The sequence below is a fragment of the Hippocampus bargibanti genome, linkage group LG02, assembly GCF_051943395.1.
Source record: "Hippocampus bargibanti isolate YZ-2025 linkage group LG02, ASM5194339v1, whole genome shotgun sequence".
In the NCBI taxonomy this organism is placed as follows: Eukaryota; Metazoa; Chordata; class Actinopteri; order Syngnathiformes; family Syngnathidae; genus Hippocampus; species Hippocampus bargibanti.
In genome coordinates, this window is record NC_142735.1 from 33,986,616 (window position 1) to 34,010,079 (window position 23,464).

Consider the following 23,464-nt stretch of genomic DNA (forward strand, 5'->3'; position numbering starts at 1 on the left):
TAAAAATGAAAGAAGAGGCAAATTAAGCAGATGTTAAAAGTTACACAAACAAACAAGCTGACCCTGCCAAACACAAGCGAGCCTAAATCATCAGAGTTCAAAATCCCCAATTTGTATCCTGTGCACAAAGGCACAAGTATATTTCTATTTATGTATTATCGATGTCTTATTTTTTGTTTATTTATTTTTTTAATCACACACAAAACAAAAGGAGTTGCCGTTCACTGCCCATCTGAATCCATTATTTATTGCAGCTGCCAAAACACAATAGTACACGTCCACAATTGTTTTCCAAGTGTGAAACTGGCTCTACAAATCAAACAACCCATCCAATTTCACACAGGAATCTTTTGCTATTATTTATCTGTTTAAAAAACAGATAGCTCTGACTATAAAATGGATAAGATAGGCAAGAATGCAAGCAGCACCTGTTCAATCTTACTTTACTCAATAGAAGACATGCATGGGCAATTTTCAAGTCGCAACAGTGATGATTCTGAGATCCGGACGCAAAATAAATGCTCTTTTCCCCTTCTACAATAACATCCACAATCATGAATATAAAGATTAGAAATGAATCATAACGTATGCACATACTGGATGATTCTCTGCAAAATGAGGGTGGGATGTGGTGTGGGTGTTTATAAGGTCGAATAATGACTCACCTTTGATAAAGTGTATGAATATATCAGCTTCGCCAGGACGCACACAAACAAGGTCGTCAGGCTCATCCACCGCTCTTTTAATGGAACAAAGAATATAAACGGCATACGGCATTTTGTATGTTTACACCTATCGGAATGATGCGTCCCTGGACACTGGAACTCACACTGTTAATTCCTTCATTGCAACTGTGTTTGGCCTTGAGGCCAAATACAGAATGTGTAATGACAGACAGCTACTATTGTCTTTTTTTTTTGCTTTTGATTGCGGTATTAAGGTATTTTTTTTCCTTTTTAATGAAACGTTTTTGTGCAGTTGCACATTTATAATAATAATAATAATATAATAATAATAATAATAATAATAATAATAATAATAATAATAATAATAATAATAATAATAATAGATGCATTGTGATCATCTTATCACCCTTCAAAACAAATGTTTTAGCGCTTGTATTATAATAATAATAATAATAATAATAATAATAATAATAATAATAATTATTATTATTATTATTATTATTATTATTATTATTATTATTATTATTATGTCCCTGTTGTCGGACTATTAAAGGCTTTCTGATTGTGATTGTGGGTTTTCTCCAATCAACCACACTGCGGTTGGGGATCCCAGCCAAGGGAAATTAACATCACAGAAATGGCGTCACCGTTCCGCTATCACTCTTTTGCAGGTTATCTCTCTTCCACAACATCTTTACAAAGTGAAAAATGCGACGATGTTTTAAACTGGCAGGTTTACTGGTGAAAAGCGCTTTTTTTTTTTTTCTCGTTTCATCGCGGGTTATTTTAGTCCTGAGTGATCCCAATTGTCAACGGAAGCAACCGACATGAACCAAAACACACGCAAGCATGCCGACTCCAATACGATGCATTGTGATCATCTTATCACCCTTCAAAACAAATGTTTTAGCGCTTGTATATGGAAATATAAGAACTTTTATATGAAAATAGAAAATATCACTTTGAAGAGAACAAAAATAGCGGACATCTGGGATCCCTGTGTGGTGTGTGTGTCCTTTTTCCATGACAATCAAATATACCCAAATGAAAAGTTCCCGTTTGCTCTTGGAAACCACAATTAAATGCAGAGAAACGATTTGAAATCAATTAAATAATGGAAGGAGGGATCGGGGGAGATAGCGATGGAGTGGGAATCAAGACATGATCCCAATTTGACCAAGTACGGTATCTTGAAATTGTATTCCCTGGTGGATGAGGTTTTCTGTGTCAAAGTCAGAAATGGAATGAAGGATGTGCAATGAAATCCCCACGCTACTTGATCTCATCTTTAATTGGATGCGTGACTCCACTGTTTTACAATCACACTCTCATTTCCCCCCCAAAGCCAAATCCGAACAGTCTCCTGATACGAGAGGTACCAATGATTAATTGTGAGCAATTATCGTCTCAAGGGGGCAAGAGGGTGGCGTGGCGTGGGGGGGGGGTCCTTGTCGTCAGTCGGTACCCATTAGAAGACAGACAGCCTATAAATACCCAAGAGTGATGTACTCTTTGTGTTACCGAACCATTTTGTTGGGATCAACATTTTGCTTGGTGATATGGTGTTTTTATTACTCTTCAAAAGTGACGCATGCTGGCAAAATCTGGTGAGGATTAGGGAAGGGAAAAACATTGCCAGAGGCCATGGCCAGCACTTTATCCAGACACAAATAAGAAAAAAACAACACCCGAACAAATTTGGGAATGGCGCTCTACGTCATATTTTCAATTCCTGAGAAATTCAAGAATGGCAAAAAATGACTTCATGTAATGGCAAAATTGCTCATCGGTTCCAATAAATATCCACGTTCTTGCTTTTCCTTACTTGCACTAGATATTCTTTTTTTAAAATGAAGAAATCTGAATTTAGTCAGACCCTTCCAAATATTTTTGAACAAGACGTCGCAACTTGGTCAGAGTGAGCAGACTTCAGAAATAGAAGTCGCCCTAGTCAGAAGAAATAAAAAGTACCATCATGCAAGATGGAAGTGATATTTCTCGTCACATATTTTAGTAATAATAATAATATACATTTGATTTCTAAGCGCCTTTCAAAACTCATAGGTCACTTTACAGTCACAGGATAAGCGGCAGTCACACGCGCCAGCCTTCACTCAACCCCGAAGTAACTCAAATAGATAGAAAGCTAGCGAATAGATAGCTAATAGATAGCTATTAGATAGCTACCGAGATAGCTATCTAGATAACTAATAGATAGTTAGATAGCAAATAGCCAGCTAGACAGCAAGTAGATAGCTATTAAATAGCTATTAGATAGCTAGCTAAATAGCTAGCTAGTTAGCTAACCGATAGCTAGGTAGCTAGCCAAATAGCCAGCCAGCCAGCTACACAGCTGATAGTTTAAAAATAGTATATATATATATATATATATATATATATATATATATATATATATATATATATATATATATATATATATATATATATATATATATATATATCAAATAGATAGCTCGGTGTTTGGCTAGAGACCGGTATAATAAAAACTGAGATTGAATGGAATTTACAAGCAAAAATATATATTTTTGACTCCATCATTGCTTTCACTACCTATATCACATACCTTCATCAAAATAGGAATAGATCCGGAAGCGGAAAATTACTACGAAAGATGAAATTAAAATTTAAAGTCCAAGATGGCGCCCGGGTAGGCAGCTGTCAGCAGTTGCTCTCATGACCCTTGCTTTTTGTTGTTGTTTTGTCTTGTTTTTGTGTTTTCTTTTGTCACTTTGTGTTGTTGTGCGTCGTGTGGAACAGATACGGATAGTTTTTCAGCATTTTTGGCCACGACAATCATCATGGACGACACTGTGCTGAGCGGTTGCGCCTTTTCGGCAGCATGGATATGCCAGTACTGTTTTTGAATGGGAGGAATGTCGGTGCCATTCGACTGTCATCGCTGGACACCACAGGGGCCATTGTGCTTTTTTGCGCCTGTAATGGGCAGCATCTTCACAGCCCCGCTTTGTTCAGTGGAAGGTCGGTGCTGTTGGACAGTCTGCGGCTGGATGGATGCATGGCTTGAGGAGCCCGCGATAAGAAGGAAGGTGCGTCAGCGCAAAGCGCCAATGCGTATATGGAACTGTCGCGGGATGGAACTGAAGCGGATTTATGTGGGACAGGAGATGTGAGACAATTCTTTTCGTCAATGGATGCTACAGCTGCGTGTTTGCTTTCAACATTTAGCTTGTAGTCGACGCGCACATTCCACCATGATGTCCTTGATCCACTGGTGAAGAGATGCTTTGATCCTCTCCTCTTTCATCTGGAACTGCTTCATGTCATCACAAAGAGGGTACAGCAAGTCCTGAAGAATGAATGTCTCTCTGTGTCTTTGTTTTGTCATGTTATTGGTTATGTAGTTTTTTATTTGTTCTTTTGACTGCAAGACGGCGCCGCGAGAGTGGCTGCCTTTCCAGCAGCTCCTGTAATTTTGCTTTTCTACATTCATTTCTTTCACAATTTTGCTGCTGTGAAATGTAAATTTCTCCACTGCGAGACTAATAAAGGCAAATCCAATCCAAATCCAATCCAATCCTGACTTGCAATCATTTTAGGAGTCTGTTGCCTGCTCCCTTTGTGCCTGTGCCGTATATGTGGTGAAATATTTCTTTTTTTGCTGTGGGCGTGAAGGCTTATTGATTCCCAGAAAGTGTGTATGTTGTAGCGAAGTGTGTATTCCAAACATTAATTTCACATAGGAAACCATTAAAATGAGAATAATCTGTTTCTAGGTCCCCATAAAACATATTTTTTACTAAATATGCCTTAAAACTACAAAAAAATATACCTTATTTTTTGTATAATAAATGTGCTATTGGATTGTAATTAAATAAATGAACTGTACTGTCTAATAAAGTCGTTTTATTTACCTGTGTGATTGTTGTTGATGGCTTGATGGAATGGATAGCTTTTGGCATAAAGTGTCTCAAGGACCTCTGGGTTGTACATCTTGGGAGATGTGATATTGCAACAGCAACAGATGCAGACATACACACTAGAAACTTCATTAATAGCTGGTTCCCTTGGTTGTCCTTTCTTTTCAAATTTTACAGATGGCTTGTGTGGGTTATTTGTGGAGCCTGATTGATGGGATATTTTAACCTTGCAGTCTACACTTTGCCTTTGAACTATCAATAAAGTTGAAGTTTCACTGTTTTCTATCCATTTTCTCACTCTCTCTTTCTGCCGTCTACCTATCTATTTTAATGTGCAGCTCTGTGTTTCTGTAAGCCCCCCTGCTGCGTGTGTCCCCTCCCTCCTCAAACACGGTTCTTGACAAATCATGTGCGGCTTTAACCAAAGACTGGGGGAGGGGAATATAGGACAAAAAAAATTGACTGCCATTTCGTTGTTCGGAGAACGGGCTCATTCGCGAACGACACATAACTCATCGTAGCGCTCCATGTGTTTCCCGACAACTAGTTGGTATGCCAAGATTATATTCTCGTGAATCTAACATTCGTAAAGTGAAAGGTTCGTTAGCTAAAGCGTTCGTAAGCTGAGGTATCACTGTACTTGGTTTTACTCCCTGGTGCTTTCTACTATCTTTTTGACTGCTTTATTTCCTGTATATCAAAGCTGTCAATGTTATCGCTTTGCACCAGCTTCAGCTGTTGTTAAAGCGCTATGCAAATCAATATGTATGTATTGCATTGTGCCTTTGTGGCGTCACCGGTGCGCACCGTGTCCTTGATGTCTTTCAAGCATTTTGATCTCCTTTATGTGCGTCTCAGCCTGACGCATTTCCCACGAATGAAAATTGGTATATTAGCCGTCGCGGGACAGAGAATCTGAATCATCTCGGACTCATACAGACTCACAGACTTGCAAAGACCCGCACAGGCACGCACGACAAAACGTTTTGCTTGCAAAGACCCGCACAGGCACGCACAACAAAACGTTTTGCTCGACTGCACGCCACGATCAAGCTCTGAGGCACATCACATCTGTGTGTCACTTACCTGGGAGATCAGACAACGAACCTACTCACAAATAAAGAGAAACATCAAACTATCAAAAATACCATGATTGTGCAAGCTAATTGCGTTTTATTCATTTGACTGACAAATGTCATGAAAATCCATCTATCATATTGTCATGATCTGGTTGGCGACCAACGGGGGGCGCTGTCGGCCCCGCCTGCACCTGCACAGGTGCTGGTCGTCCCGATCAGATTGGCGACCAGCGGGTAGCGACGTCAGTCCTGCCTGCAGCCTTGCAGGTGCTGGTCGTTATAATCAATGACACTTAAAAGGACACTTGGCACGATCATCCGGTGCCGATTCATTGTTTGTTTGCTGCTTGGTTGCTGCATGCATCGTGTACGTGTTTGTTTAACCTTGGCGGACTTTTACTTTTGGTCTTCTTTCGATACTTTGTATTGTTTCCATTCAGATCATTTTGATGTTTTACATTTTGTTCCTGCTGACTTTATTTTAATACAATTTGTCAAACAACCTCCTGCTCCCTCCTGCCTGCTTTTTGGGATCCGCAACCGCCATCACCACCTTGCAAACTGTGACACATATACAGTGAGACCTCGGTTTACGAACCCCTTGGCTTACGAACTTTTCGGTTTACGAACGTTGCATTTACTATATATTTTACCTTGGCATACAAACTATTTTTCGGTATACACACAGAACTGTCACAATGAGTGATGTGTCGTTCGCTAACGAGCCCGTTATCCTAACAATGAAAATGGTGGCCGTTGTTTATGTCCTCTATTCCCCGCCCCCAGTCTTCGGTCAAAGCCACGTGATTGGTCAAGAACGCAGCAGTGGGGGATGGGGTTACAGACAGAGAGAGAGTGAGGCCGTTCTCCAAAAAAACAAAATGGCATCTTCGGTTAAAGCCACGTGATTGGTCAAGAACCCAGCAATGGGGGAGGGGGGGTTAAACATTAAAGAGACAGGCAGACAGAGAGAGAGTGAGAAAACACACTCACGGAAGGGAGAGGACAGAGCTTGAAACAAAAGAAAAACAAACAAAAGTGAAAAAAAAACAAATCAAGTGACGAGAATATGGATAGAAAACAGTGAAATTTGGACCCATTTCAACTTTGATAGTTGAAAAGTTGAATGGAAGGTTAAATATCCCATCAATCAGGCTCCACAAATAACCTGCACAAGTCATCTGTACGCTTGATGCAAAAAGCTATCAACCCAGCTAAACAGATCACATTTGATGAAGAACTTGATACAATTATCACAGAGAAAGCACCTACAATGGATCATTGCTCAATATGGTGAAAGAAGCCTACGTTCCTCATCAAGTGTGTAATGCTGAGGAAACCGGACACTCCATTCCATCAAGCATTTAACAACCATCACAAAGGTAAATAAAATGACTTTATTGTACCGTACAGTTTATTTCTTTAACCGTAATACTATAGAACATAAAATAAGGTATCGTTGTACGAAGTTCATCCTGTCTACTTGATATCTAATAATAAATAAAATAAGGTATACAGTAAAGTCTCGTTATATCGATATCGGATATATCGATAGTCCCGGTTATATCGATACTATTTCTATGCACGCACGGAGAAAATTACATGCAAACAGGGTCGGATATATCGATAGTCCCGGTTATATCGATATTTTTTCGGACTCCCTTGAATATTGATATAACGAGACTTTACTGTATTTTGTGTAGTTTTAAGGCTTAGAAAGTTAGAAAGTAGAAAAATATGTTTTATGGGGACCTGGGAACGGATTATTCTCATGGTTTCCTATGGGAAATTAATTTTTGGGATAGACACTTTTCGTCTTACAGACACTATATCATATAGAACTAATGCAATGATTTCCACAAACGTGCATTGTTTTTTGTGTGTGAGTGAAGGAGGTGCTTATAGATGGATTGAAAAGAAATGCTGAAACTTTTTTTTTCTCATCAAGGCTGTTATGGTCATTTTTTACCGCGGTCCACATTGTAGTTACATTTTACCCTCAAGGGCCGTTATGAATTTGGGGGAGTCATGAGAATGTTTCATCCCCTACACATATTTCATATAACGAGCAAAAAAATAAGATGAATGACTTATTTTCAAATCAGAAGTCGAGAATAATGAATGTTAATGTAGTTTACATGGGGCAATTTGAAATTCCAGTTCGGACTTTCGTAAGCGTCCAACCACTTGACAGGCTTTCTATTCTTTCGCTGACCGAAAACAATAATATGGCGGGCCAGATTTGGCCCGTGGGCCTTGATTTTGACAACTGTGATTTACATTGTCTCTTTGGAATTTCAACCCCTTAATTTGATTACAATCTTAGATCAGTATCTGTATCACTGTCCTCCTTTGACAGTTGTTGTAGTGATAAAGGTTGAGAAAAGTGACGATGAAACATTGGAAGTCACAGGAGCAGGAAGGGGCTTTGAGAGTCCCAATGTGACTGGGCCTAATTGAAATAAATTCTGACTAAAGCAATGCCGTTAATGACATTTGGAATCCAGGTCTCCAATAATGACATGGAGAGACCCAGGAGGGGAAAATCACTTAACAAGCCAGCGTCAAGGGAAGGAGGGAGGTCGAGTCCACATACAAATACTGAAAGAACTGTAAAATCCACTTGACAGAGTTTTTATGAAATGAGCCACGGGCAAAGAGGAGGCGATGTAGAAGGAAATGGAAAGAACAAGCGTTTAACATCTGACTCAGTAATCCAGGGACTGACTTTTTACGTCTGCTCTTCCACATTCGGTGACAGCACTAGGTCTCATGGTACAGTCCACCCTTTAGGATAAAGCTCAGTCGGACTTGCCTTTATTAGGGTGATAATCTTCAGTGACACAGATGTCATGGCAAGGCTGACTTCCATCGCTTACGAATCAGTGCCAGGCCAGAATTACCCAGACAAAAAACAACCTGTTATTGGATTGTTTGCTCAATCAGGTTTTTATATCATTTTATTGTCGTAGATGAGGTTGATTTTCATTTTCATTTTCACGACAGCACATCATCGTACTCAATGTAAAATGTTGCTTATCCAGTTGCGGAGCGTCAAGGCCTGCAAAGCCTTCTCTGCCGTCCTAAAAATATCTAAATCGGAATGTTTCTGTCACATCTCGTTGCCATCCGGGGCGCGCCCCGCCCCTCCTGTCACCTCCTCCGACAATCTTGGGAGACGGCCCCTCCAATCATCATTCACCTGGGTTCCCACAGCTGATTGTCATTCACTGATTGTGCCTTCTGCCTATATCTGTCTGTCGCTCACTACCGTCTCCGTCGGAGTATTTTTGGACATTGCCGTTTCCACTTCCGTGTTGCCAGGTCTGCTGTCATTTAGTTATCTTCCTCCACTCTTCCCTGTTTGTTATTTTTTCATGCGTGCCTCAGTAAAGACTTTTGTATCCGAGTATCTGTCTCGCCGTGTATTTTGGATCCACACTCCCCGCTGTCCTTTCGTCACTCGAGCCCAGCCCTCGAGCCTCGAGTGACGTGACAGTTTCAGCTTCCTTTAATTGCTTTTTCCCCTGTTGCACTGCTTCCAGATATGTGTTTTCATATTGAATAATTTAACCAATCATATTTCAGCCATCATTTGTAAGCAGGGTCAGAAATCGACCTGGATGCCTTCAAAATCAGTTCTGCGAGCAATGCTGCATCAAATGGGTTGAGACCATGCCCACACGACCAAACCGTAATTTATACTACACTATCATTTATTTGTTCTATCTAAAAATTTTACAGGTAAACCTACTCCACAGAAAGACTTATCCTGTGACTGTGATAGAGAATAGACAGAATAGAAGTTATCATATTTCAAAGTTTCAAGGTTAGTTAGCCGCCCAACACAATGCCCACAATGGAAGCACAGAGAAACCTTGGGTCAATCTTAGGTGAACAGACACTGCTTGTTAACTTGTCATCTTTATGTAGGAGTTATAGCCTTGGGTGGAATTTAGGACACGGGAAACTCCTTCACAGGAAGAGCTCATTAGCTAGGTTACAAATATAGTGGTCATGAATGGGCAGTAAAAGACAATCTTCCTGTGTTCAAACCTTTGTTCACATTACGTCTGTGTAAGCTCTCAGTCGTACAGGAGTGGTCCATCGATGAGAAGGTTTCTTCAGCCGTCATCTGTACAAAAGTGAAGGTTTCGGACGTTTCGCCTCCTATCCAAGAGGCTTCGTCACTTCGAACTTTAGTTCGCTGACGAAGCCTCTTGGATAGGAGGCGAAACGTCCGAAACCTTCACTTTTGTACAGATGACGGCTGAAGAAACCTTCTCATCAACTTTGTTCACATTGTCCGACCAACTACAGTAAAGTCTCGTTATATCGATATCGGATATATCGATAGTTCCGGTTATATCGATACTATTTCTACGCACGCACGGAGAAAATTACATGCAAACAGGGTCGGATATATCGATAGTCCCGGTTATATCGATATTTTTTCGGACTCCCTTGAATATCGATATAACGAGACTTTACTGTATCTCCGACAGACTGTAACGTGTCCTTGAGAGTGTTTAAAGGCGCCTATAAATGGAATGTATAATTCATATAAAATATGATGATGATGATGATGATGACGATGATGATGATGATGATGATTTGCCTTTACATATGAGCTTTATTAGTCAAGTGGCAATTTAATTGTGTTCGCAACAATTGCCCACAACACATGTCAAACATCTTAATATTTAGATCTTACTTAACTTCAACAGTAGCCAAAATGGAACTGTATAGTGCCACTTAGCAGTTTTTTTGACAACGATACTAGTGCAGCGTGTTCTACCGGAAACAAATTCCTTGTGTGTCCTACATACTTGGCAATAAAGATGATTCTGATTCTGATTCTGAACTTTTGATTGTCATATTTTGAACAAATAGATGAAATCTAACATCCATGTGAGTTATGCGTGTATTAATTCAACAGGCCAGCTTTTCAGGCAACATCACAGTTTGGAAGGTATGAATGATGTTAGTCGTCATTCGATGGCGGCGGCCCCACAGCTGTTGAATATTAAAACTTCAACTGTGACCACTTCATTCCAGGATCTATAAATTGCTTTTATGATCATGGAGACTTTTGGATGAACACGCAGTGTGTAATCGCTGACAACATGGGAAAGGGGCCAAATGCTCACCACAAAGGAGAGAAAAGTGGACGCTCAGCAAGAGCAAGAAAAGCAGATAAGGACGATCAACATAAAGATTGCAACAGTATGAAGGTGACAGCTGCAAGCCTGCCCAGCGGTTCATGTACTACAAGCATCCGACAGTGGGCCTAAAAGATGAAAGGACATTGGATAGGGAACAGGGGCTGAGGTTGCTCTCAGAGAGAAACACTTCCAAATCAATGCTGAAAAACACTCGGAACAAAATGAGATTCGATAAATACATTACCAACTAACCAACCAAATGAATAAATCAACAAATAATATGAGCATGCTCTGAACATATTCTGAACCAAATGAAGGTGAAAAGAACATCTGACGCTTACAATCATTCCCACTAGCACAAAATACAGAAATGAACACACACTAAAACTACCTTCATAAAGGACACTAAATAAACACATGATTGAATGAATAAATAAATAAATAAATAAATAAATAAACACACGATTAAATAAACAAATAAACACATTACCAACTAACCAACTGAATTAAGAAATAAAGACACAAACACATGAATGAATAAATGAATAAACACATTACCAATTAACCAACCAAATAAACAAATAAATAAATAAACACATGAATGAATAAATAAGTAAATTCATGAATGAATAAATAAATAAATACATCGATGAAAAGGTTTCTTGAGCCATCATCTGTACTTTTTAGAAGGTGTGGGACGTTTCGCTTCTTATCCAAGATGCTTCTTCAGCGAACTAAAGTCTTACTGGTAGTATCAGCCCTATATATATCCCTAATGTCCAGACATGGCGGCGCCGAACACTGTTATGATAGGTCCCTACTCTCAGGTTTGGGGGGAGCAGAGGACCACTCCCTGCGGCCCCATCGATTGTTCCTAAATTACTGACTAACGACTAATAATGAATAATACATGCATGCTCTGAACAAAGTGAAGCTGATGACACTTACAATCATTCCCACTTGCACAAAATACAGAAAAGAACACACACTAAATAATGAGTGTCTATCTTCATAGAAGACAATAAATAAATAAATAAATAAATAAATAAATAAATAAATAAATAAATACTTTGATAAATGGCCATGAGTTGAGAAAATTCAAACTTGCACCGTTCTACCGCAACCATGATTGTTTTGGACGATTTAATGAACTTTAGTTTGTGGCCTGGAACCTTAAGAACCATAAGAACCTTCTTCCTATCTCATCTCATCTCATTTTCCGTACCGCTTATTCCTCATTAGGGTCGCGGGGGTTGCTGGAGCCTATCTCAGCTGTCTTTGGGCACAAGGCGGAGGACACCCTGAATTGGTTGCCAGCCAATCGCAGGGCACACAAAGACATACAACAGTCACTCTCACACTCACACCTAGGGACAATTTAGAGTAGTCAATCTGCCTGCCATGCATGTTTTTGGAGTGTGGGAGGAAACCGGAGGACCCGGAGAAAACCCACGCGGGTCCGGGGACAACATGCAAACTCCATACAGGGAGGCCGGACCGGGACGCGAACCGGCGACCTCTGCACTGTGAAGTCGGTGTGCTAACCACTCGACTACTGGCTTCTTCTTATTTACATTCCAAATGCATAAGATAAAATAACTATTTCTCAATAAAATAAAAAAGACGAAAATGTAATGAAAGAATATGCACCTACAGTCGTGCTCCTTGGTGTTCAGTGTGTTGAAATTTATTAGAGTGAGCAGACATAAAAGAATAATTTTGTTGAACTCATAAAAAAAGCAAATAAAAATGCAAATGACATTGTGAAAGCCAACATTCATTAGCATGGTTCAAGTGCTTATTTACGATGGCGGTGGTGAGGAAATACAAGTTCTATATGTCCAATGAAAATAATAGCAGTCAATCAACTTATTTGTTTTTTTTTTTTTACGCGTAATATTAGAATGAGGTTCAACCGCAGTTAATAGTAAATACCGGCTTTTAAATTGTCCGTTGTCTGGGAAACAGATACCATGTTGCATAGTAAGCACATTTGTCTAAATGTTTGTTTATGAGAATATGGCCGAATATCTGCACTCCCTTCTTGAGAGGGGACGAGAGGAGAGGGCGTTGGAGTGTGCATAATCAATCTGCGATTCATTTTGCACATATTGAACATTTTCTCCAAGGGCAATCATTCAAGCCAACCGCTGCACTTCTACACTCCTGGCCAATTTAGCTTGGGAGACAACAGTCATACTATCGTCTGGGTAGATTTGGTCTCCATCTTTCTGCCTTCCACTCGACTCACATTTCTGAAGAAAGCATGTTCACACATTCACTGCAATTCTCCAATTTATTCGGGAATTGAAAAGTGTGACGTGGAGCACCATTCCCGAATTTCGTCAGATTTACTTGAGGGGGAGGGTGCCGATAAAGCCCTGGTCAGACCTCTGGCAATGTTTTTCTCTCCCACAAATTTTGCCTGCTCGCCTCGGGCAATTAATGTAAAATTTTCCATTTAATGAATTTCATAAATATTTGTATTTTTTTAAAGGCAGATAATAAAAATCGATTTGATGATTATTTTGAACTCATTCACTGCCAGATGTGTTAAAAAATGTCTTCACTCCAGTGCCAGGATTTTTGTCATTGTCACTTGAATTCCAGGACCCAAAGAATATTGACTTTTAGGACGACATAAATAAGACAGAGTTAGTAACCCTAGACTCTCTTCTTTCGCAAAAAGATTTATAGCGTTAATTCCTAAATGATATGGGTCTGCAGTTATCTGAGCTTGAAATAATGGTGGCTGTCCAAAATATAATGCAATACTCCATATTGGTTGAGCTTTAACAACCGCTAAAGCTATATATATATATATATATCCCTACTATCGTCTATAGGTCCCTGCTCTAAGGTTGGGAGGGGCAGAGAGGACAATTCCCTGAGGCTGATTACTTCTATTGTCCTGACTGATTATGGTCAATGACTGGCCTGGTAGCTCCATTTGCTCTGGTACCACTTCATCAGCATGACTAAGCCTATGTGTTTATGATCTAAGAAGTCTGTTGTAAGCTTGATCCAAATTAAACCTCGTACCACCATGGCGATTTAGTCAAAGGTTTTGCTGTTTTATAAAAATTGGTTCTTTTACTCCCCTTTCAAAGCATCTACTGTATGTATTCGAGCATAACGCGCAACATTTTTGACCTAAAATAGACTTGAAAGTTTGGGTAGGCGTTATAAAGGAGGCCTGGGAAAAAAATCTCTGATACATTTAATACTCTATCCCGTCCAGGAGGGGGCAGCATTTCCATGGCTATTCTCGCCGTTCAGTTTGGATTCTCGGAAAGACTCGGATCATGTGTATTCCTTTTTTTTTTTGATTGTTGATTAGCATTTCTTTAGCTAAGCATCATTTCCATTCCGCGCCCACACTGAAATGTGAATTAATCATTGCTGTTTTGCACAATTACCAATGTCCGTAGTTTACATTCAGTGTTCTTCATATTTTAATTGATATCCTGTTACCGAGCTGAGAAAAAGTCAAACGAAATGTTATACTGATTTTTTTTAATTGAAAATTAGAGGTGCACATTATACACATGTGCGCGTTATCCTCGAATAAATACTGTCTTTTATTTCGCTAAGATTTTAATTTCATTTTCGTCAACTAAGTGGTTGCTAGCTTTTAGGTGCATATGTACTACAGATAGAGGCCCACTAGTATTATCCCTGCGATGTCGATAAAGTATTTTTTGGAGAATGTGTTTAGTTTCCCCAATGTATTGCTCTTTACAATCTCATTTTTACAATGTATTGAAAAAACGACTTGACTTTGACAACCGACCTCTACGGAGAAGTTGTGTCCCTAATTTGTAAAATGACTTCAAATGATTTCTACTGAGCGCATTTGACAAAGATTCCAAAGTCAAAGTCAAAGTCAGCTTTATTGTCAAACATGCTAATATGCATGACATGCAGCACAAATGAAATTAATGTCCTCTCGGACCCAGCGTGCAAGACATGCAAGGCACTTATAACGTGGCTAAAAGACATACAATTGACAACAGACAATACTTGTAATTTCTGTATGTAAAGTGAGGTAGTGTCGTCTGGAAAGTGAGGCAGTGACGTATGTAAAGTGAGGTAGTGACATATGTAAAGTGAGGAAGTGACGTACATAAAGTGACGTAATGTAGTATTGCAAAAACAAACAACAAGAAAGGGTTGAAGTGAGGTATTGCAGAAAAAAATGAGAAATAACAAAAAAAAATAGAGTTCAGGATGATCGTAAGGCATGTAGCGTGTACTCAGAGTTCGGTGAGTGTGGCAGTGGTAATGGGGAGGCTGGGCAGGGCTGGGACGGAGTTGAGTCTCCGGACTTCCTGGTGGCAGAAACTGTCCTTGAGCCTGCTGGTCTTGGCTCGGACTCTGCAGTCTCCTACCCAATGGCAGCAGGCTGAAGAGGCTGTGGGAGGGGTGTGTGGGATCGCCAGCGATCCTGATGGCTCTGCGGGTGAGGCGGGTGTTGTAGATGTCCTGAAGGGGGGGGGGGGGAGACACCGATGATCTTCTCAGTTGTCCTCACGATGCGCTGCAGAGTCTTACGGCAGGACACGGTGCAGGCGCCGTACCACACGGTGATACAGCTGGTCAGGATGCTCTCGATGGTACCGCGGTAGAAGGAGGTCGTGATGGGGGTCGGGGCTCCAACTCTTAAGCTTGCGGAGGAAGTACAGGCGCTGGTGGGATCTCTTGGCGATTGATGCTGTGTTGTGGCTCCAGGACAGGTCTTCGGATATGTGCACTCCCAGGAACTTGGTGCTGCTCACTCTCTCCACTGCAGCACCGTCGATGGTTAGTGGAGCATGGTGGGAGCGCACTCTCCTGAAGTCCACAACAATCTCCTTCGTCTTCTCCACATTCAGACGGAGATTGTTGTCCTTGCACCACGTGGCCAGGCGGCTGACCTCGTCCCTGTAGGCTGTCTCCTCATCGTTGTTGATGAGGCCCACCACAATTGTGTCATCCGCAAACTTTATGAAGGGGGTGGAGCTGGGTGATGATGGTGAGCAGTCCTGCGTGAGCAGAGTGAAGAGGAGGGGGCTCAGCACACACCCCTGGGGGGACCCTGTGTTCAGCGTGATGGTGCTGGAAGTGTTGTCGCCAACTCTGACTGCCTCTGGTCTCCCCGTCAGGAAGTCCAGCAGCCAGTTGCACAGGGAGGTGCTGATCCCCAGTTTGTTCAGTTTATCGGTGAGCTGTTGGGGGATGATTGTGTTGAGTGCTGAGCTGAAGTCGATGAACAGCATTCTGACGTAGGAGTCTCTGGTCTCCAGGTGGGTGAGCGCTGTGTGAAGAGCAGTGGAGATGGCATCATCGGTCGAGCGGTTGGGCCGATATGCAAACTGGAAGGGGTCATGGTTGGGAGGGAGGGCAGCCTTGATGTGGTTCATAACTAGCCGCTCGAAGCACTTCATGAGGATGGGAGTGAGTGCGACCGGGCGGTAGTCATTGTGGCAGGTGGGGGACGACTTCTAAGGGAACGGGATAATGGTGGTGGCTTTGAGGCACGTGGGCATAACAGCCTGGCTCAGAGATGTGTTGAAGATGTCCGTGAAGACATCTGTGAGCTCCACAGCGCAGTCTCTCAGAACACGGCCAGGAATGCCGTCGAGACCCGGGGCTTTTCGTGGGTTGGTTCCTCTGAGGGATCGCCTCACGCTGTCCTAGGACAGTGTCAGCACCTGTTTGCCGGGAGGTGGTGGGGTCTTCTGTGCTGAAGTGCTGTTGTCTGCCTCGAAGCAGGCGAAGGAGTCGTTCATCTGATTCAGCAGAGTGGTGGAGTTCTCGCAGGTCTGTGGAGAGGGCTTGTAGTCTGTGATGGTCTGTATCCCACACCACAGGTTCCTGGTGTCTCTGCTGTCTCTGAAGTGCATATAGCTATATTTTATCTTTTAAGACTCGCACTGATTTTCCAGAAGTCTTGTTTTCGAGTTGATGACGATGCCCAAGGTGACGTCACGAAGGGAACGCCCCTGACCGAGAAAGCGACACACAATGCAGTTTGGGTATTTTTTTCATCTGAAAATACGGTGTTGATTGCGAAATTAGAAGGAAAACGACATCACGCAATGGTGAATCATTGTGTGTCGCAGACAATTGCGTTAACACGCATAAAGAAGGTGTAATTTGACACAAATTCCCAGCGGACAAATCAGCCCATTTCCAACGGAGCAGAGCAGTCGAGCATCAGCGGAGGCGACCGTGGAAGCTAACCAGAGTTTGCAATTCGGCGCTTGGATAGCGGAGGTTTGATGCATGTTTACTCATTTAGTCACACTGCATGCTAACAGTGAGCTCACCTGGTGAAAGAGAGCAATCGCCATATAAGTGGAGCAAACCGATTGGACAAACATCCACTTTCCGCCGTGTCATTTTTTAGCGCTGTCGTGCTCTTTCTCGTCTCAACATCTGATGTTTGTGTGGCGGTCTCCTTTGTGTGTGTGCGTAAAACCCACCACTCTGTCTTCTACCACGGATTTTAACCAATCACGGGCGGCTTTACGGCTCTGATAAGCGGCTTTATATACTGGATGAAATGCAGCCTGTGCGCCATCTTGTGCATTTTCTAGCCACTACATCCAGATCTTCAACGGTTTCATCGCTTGTGGATTGCTCAACTTGATCGATTGCAAACATTTATGCTTTCCTCTTCAGAACTATTTGAACCATAATCATAAGTGGATAAGTAACTGTCAGAGATATTACAGTCAGACACCGTGGACAGAGACTCAGAACCAGAAAGATTGTCCCCACTGCCGGCAGGAGATGCAGTCATCAGATGACTTACGTCTGAATTCTGCGCCCCTCTGCCAAGCTATTGAGAGTATATATATTATATATGAGAGTATATGTAAATTAAAGTGATATATTAGTAAAACATAGTTTTCTTGATTTGCATACCACGCCTCTGGGCGTTCTGAGCAACAACAGATGTAAGCAATAAAACATAGACACTCTAATTGGTTGTCTAACCTGGCGCCTGTGCAGGATGTCCAAGCCGTAAATAACTTTGGTGATAAAGGAGTATCCCAAGCCCCAAATTGTGTTCAAGGCCAGACCTCCTAGATGTAGCCGACAGTTCACCCTGCCGTGTCTGTTTCACTCAGATTTACTGTGGTCATCTGCGCTTTGACTGTGGGCTTATTGTTTAGTTGGTCAGCAAAGCACGGCACTTTTAAACATGATAACTTATTATTCTCCATCAGTAACAAGAAAGCATCTTCTCCGAATCTGAACTCTCGGAAGCCATTGTTTTGATTCTGGAGTAAGGCAGTTTGTGAACGATTATCTGGCACTTTAAGTCATTTTTATTGATGTTTTGCAAAGACTAAAAATATCAGCCTGCGTGTTTTGGGTATTTTAGATGCTATGAAACGTTTTTCTGATGTCAGTTAGGAAACAAAAAACAAATGGTGTCGGTTGTCCTTTAAAGTGTTTATCGGTAGGAATTGTGTGTTGCCAAACCCTTTCTCGTTTTTCAGAAACCCCTTGAATGTCTGGTACTGGTGCCATGGCGGCCACACACAGTCTTAATTCCCACTGTGAAAATTCTTCATTTATAACGCTCCGTGTCGTGCGTGTTTCCGTGCAAGCGCACGAAAGAGCTCAGCAGTGATCTGTTTTGTCTTTATATCAACATCATCTTAGATGAGCCATTTCTATTGCCAGCCTCCAGTCGACGGATCCTGTCAGAGGGAGAGAGAGATAAGAACGGATACGATAGCAGAACGTGGTGGGCGGTAGAGAGATTGGTGAGATCCAGCAGCTTGACAGACGTGGCAAACAAACGCTGGCGTGATGAGACAGCGGAGGCGGGCAAAGAGACGGCGAGAGGCCAAGCAACAGTCGCTGAAATGCTGGTCCACATCAATAAAAGACAGGCCCGGGGGATCCGCTGGCTATCCCTAATGGACATAAGTTGCCTTGCCAGACATCTTCTCCGACAGGTCCGAGCTCTACAGTTGGGGGAGCAGTGGACCACTCCCTGAAGCCAATCGGATGACTTATATTGTTCTATCCCTGGCTCTGATTTCACCTTATTATCCATTCATTAGGAATATAGGGCCAGGGTTCACTGACGAAGATGAGGAACCACACGTCAGACACCTTCAAAGAAGTACACATGACGTCTGAAGAAACATTTTTATCGCACTATTGTCTGTAAAAATGGAGCGTCCAGGCCTATTGTCACATGTTGCTCGAGATAGCGAAGTATTGCGCTTGATTATGCACCAAACAATGTCAGCGACTTCATTCCATTTATGGCTCGTCTGCTTGATGTTGGCAGTCAGAGAAGACTGGCTCCAGAGAAGACTGGCAGGCTGCAGTGGTTTGCCCGGTGAACAGAGGAAGTTTATCAAGATATACTGTAATTCACACAAGACCACAAATACTTGCACGCCAGATGCCAAAACACGATGTAGGTAACAGATCGCACTTCATGGGAAATCTTTATAAAAGACATTTTTTTTCAGAGGATGAAATCCACAAAAGAAAAACTATACAGTGATACCTCGGCTCACGAACGCCTTGGCTCGCGAACTTTTCGGTTTACGAACGTTAAATTCAAGAGATTGTAATCTTGGCATACAAACTATTTTTCGGGATACACACGGAGCGCCACAATGAGTGATGTGTCGTTCGCGAAGAGCCCGTTCTCCTAACAAGGAAATGGCAGACTACTTTTTTTGTCCTCTATTCCCCGCCCCCAGTCTTTGGTTAAAGCCGCACGTGATTGGTGAAAAACGCAGTAGTGGGGGTGGGAGTTACAGAAACACAGAGCTGCGAATAAAATAGATAGGCAGATGACAGAGAGTGAGAAAATGGACAGAAAAAACTGTGATAATTTGGACTCATTTCAAATTTATTGATAGTTCAAAGGCAGAGTGTAGACAGATAAACAGTACACAATTCATGAGGAACTAGGTAAAATTATCACGGAGAAAGCACAGCAACTTCACTCGGACATCATCATCTATTGATTTCAAAGCTAGCCACGGATGGTTCGAGAAATTTAAGCATCATACAGGTATTCATAGTGTCATTCGTCATGGTGAGGCAGCCAGTTCTGACGATAAAACTGCCAAAGCTCACAAGGAATTATTCCTCAAGAAGGTGAAAGAAGAAGGCTACGTTCCTCATGAAGTATTTAATGCTGATGAAACCGGCCACTCCATTCCATTAAGCCATCAACGACCATCACAACGGTCAATAAAATGACTTTATTATGCAGTACAGTTTTTTTCTTTAATTACAATACCATAGCACATTTATCATATGTAAAATAAGGTATATTTTGTGTAGTTTTAAGGCTTAGACAATTAGAAAGTAGAACATTATGATTTATTGCCACCTGGGAATTGATTATTCTCATTTTAATAGGGAAATTATGGGAAATTAATGTTTGGGATACACATTTCTTACCTGACACAGTCTGTCTGGGAACCAATTAAGTTCGGAAACCAAGGTATCACTGTATAAGGTTGGAAATATTCTCACTTTAATCTTAGAATTGTGATTTTAATGTCAGAATTCTGACTTTAAAGTCAGACGTCTGAGAATAAAGTGAAAATTCTGACTTTGTAGTGAGAATTCAGAGATTAAAGTGAGAATCTTTATGAACCAACTTTATGATTTTTTTTTCTTTGTTGGCTCTAATCCCTTCGGTACTTTTTCAATGAGATCCAACAGAAAGTGATTTTTTTTCATCCCTGGGCAAAAAAATACATGTGATGGCGCACCACTATGCACTATGGGTTCAATGCATGTGCCCACATAACAGAGCAATAAGGTTTTCAGGCAGGGGTGGATATGAGCTTTTTGATTTGATTGCAAGGCCACCATTTCTTGAAACCTTGTCATCATGCTTGAAACTTAACTGTAGTGTTAAGTTTCAAGAACTTAAACTTAAGTTAAGAACTTAAGTTAACTGTAACTGTTGCCTGGCATAAGTACAGCCACCGTTTTCAGCAATCAGGATTTGTGATTTGACTCTTCTTCTTCTTTTCCTTTGGGCTTTTCCCTTCAGGGGTGGCCACAGCGAATCAATGTCCTCCATCTAATCCGGTTACCTTAATGTCCTCTTTGACAAAATCCATAAACCTCCTCTTCGGTCTTCCTCTCGGTCTCCTGCCTGGCAGTTCAAGGCTCAGCATCCTTCTCCCGATATAGTCTCTCTCTCTCCTCTGGACATGTCCAAACCATCTCAGTCTGGCCTCTCTGAGTGTCTCTCCAAAGCCTCGAATATGATTTGCGCCTCTAATGTACTCATTCCTGATCCTATCCAACCAGGTCATTCCCAAAGAAAACCGCAACAACTTCTGCTCGGCTTCCTGTCTTTTCTTCAATGGCACTGTCTCCAGTCCAAACGTTATGGCTGCCCTCACCACATTTTTTGGAGACATTTCCTTTCATTTTAGCTGAAACCCTTCGATCACACATCACGCCTGACATTTTTCTCCAGCCGCTTGAGCCTGCCTGGACACGGTTCCTGACCTCTTTTCAACAGTCTCCATTGCTCTGGAGAGTTGACCCCAAGTATTTAAAATCCTCAAACTTCTTGATCTCTTCTCCCTGGAGCATCACTCTTGCACTTGGATCCCTCTCATTGACTCACATATATTACGTCTTGCTGCGACTGATCTTCATTCCTCTCCTTTCCAGGGCATATCTCCACATCTCCAGTTTCTCCGCCACCTGTTCCCTGTTCTCGCTACAGATCACAATGTCATCTTCAAACATCATGGTCCAAGGAGATTCTTGTCTAACATCATCTGTCAGCCTGTCCATCAGGTTTTGTGATTTGACTGTTTTGTTCAAATAAAAATGAATGAATAATCCGGGTGGCTCAATGACCGCCACCCGGATTCCGCGCTACACCTACCCGGCTTCCGTCTCCTCAGAGCCGACCGCGACACGGAGCAATCGGGGAAATCCGAAGGCGGTGGACTATGCTTCTACATCAACGAAGAATGGTGCACCGATGTCATCATGCTCGACGCACACTGCAGCCCTGGCTTGGAATCACTGTCTTTCAACTGCAAGCCATTGTACTCGCTACGTAAGTTCGCTTCCTTTATTCTCGTCGCCGTGTAAATTGCGCCACAAGCTAATGCTAGCGCGTGTATACAAACGCTAGCGGACCATGTAAACAAACTCAAACTAAAATATCCGGAGTCACCCCTGATCATTTTGGGCTATTTTAATCAAATGCGTTTAAACTGTGAACTTCCCAAATATAAGCCGCATATTGACTGTTTCACAAGAGGAGAAAACGTTCTACATCACTGCACTTAAAGGGGCATACCAATCTGTTGCGCATGCAACATTGGGTCTTTCTAACCACTATTTAATCCACTTAATTCCCACATACAGACAGAAACTCAGATGTGTAAAACCGGTAGTCAAGACTATTGAGAAATGGACTAATGAAGCAAAAGTTAGCTCTAGTTTCTGTGAGGACGTGTGTACCAACAAAGTCCTTCTGCTCATTCAACAACAACAAGCCATGGTTCACTCCCAAACTCAGGCAGCTCAGGAAAACGAAAGAGTCCGCTTTTAGAAGCGGCGATCGAGCAGTTTACAAACTCGCCCGAAACAGACTGAAAAAGGAAATTAACATCGCAAAGAAAAATTATGCGGAGAGGCTTAACAAACAGTTCTCCGCTAACGACTCTGCATCGGTGTGGAATGGCCTGAAAGCAATAACAAATTATCGTTTACCTTCCCCCCAAGCAGTGTACAACAATGGTATGGCTGATGAGTTAAACACATTCTTTTGCCGATTTGAAAAGGACACCCCCATTTCCCTGGTCTGCCCACCATTATCAGAAACTACCGTATCTCCGCCCTCTGCCCTACAGATCCACGAACTGGACGTGAGAAGGCTCTTCAAGCAACAGAAGATCAAGAAAGCTGCGGGAGCTGACAGAGTGACCCCCTCCTGCCTGAAAGTCTGCGCTGACCAGCTGGCTCCGGTCTTCACACGAATCTTCAACAGATCCCTGGAGCAGTGTGAAGTCCCATCCTGCTTCAAACAGTCTACTATCGTCCCAGTTCCAAAGAAACCAGCACCCTCGGGATTGAACGACCTGTTGCTCTGACGTCTGTGGTTATGAAGTCCTTCTTTGAACATCTCGTGCTGAACCACATAAAGAACATCACCGGACCGCCGCTAGATCCTCTTCGGTTTGCCTAACGGGCAAACAGGTCTGAGGAGGATGCAGTCAACATCGGACTGCCCCACATCATCGACCACCTTGACAACACAGGAAACTACGCAAGGATTCTGTTTGTGGACTGCAGGTCTGCGTTCAATACCATCATCCCAGAACTCCTCATCCCCAAACTTATCCAGCTTGGAGTGTCCCCTACGATCTGCCAGTGGACCCTCAGCTTCCTGACAGGACGGACACAACAGGTCAGACTGGGAAATATATCATCCTCAACACGAACCACGAGCACTGGAGCCCCGCAGGGATGCGTCCTCTCTCCATTGCTCTTCTCTCTCTACACGAATTACTGCACCTCAACGCACCCAGCTGTCAAATTCATTAAGTTCGCAGACGACACCACGGTCATCGGTCTCATCAAAGACGGCAACGAGTCTGCGTACCGACAACTAG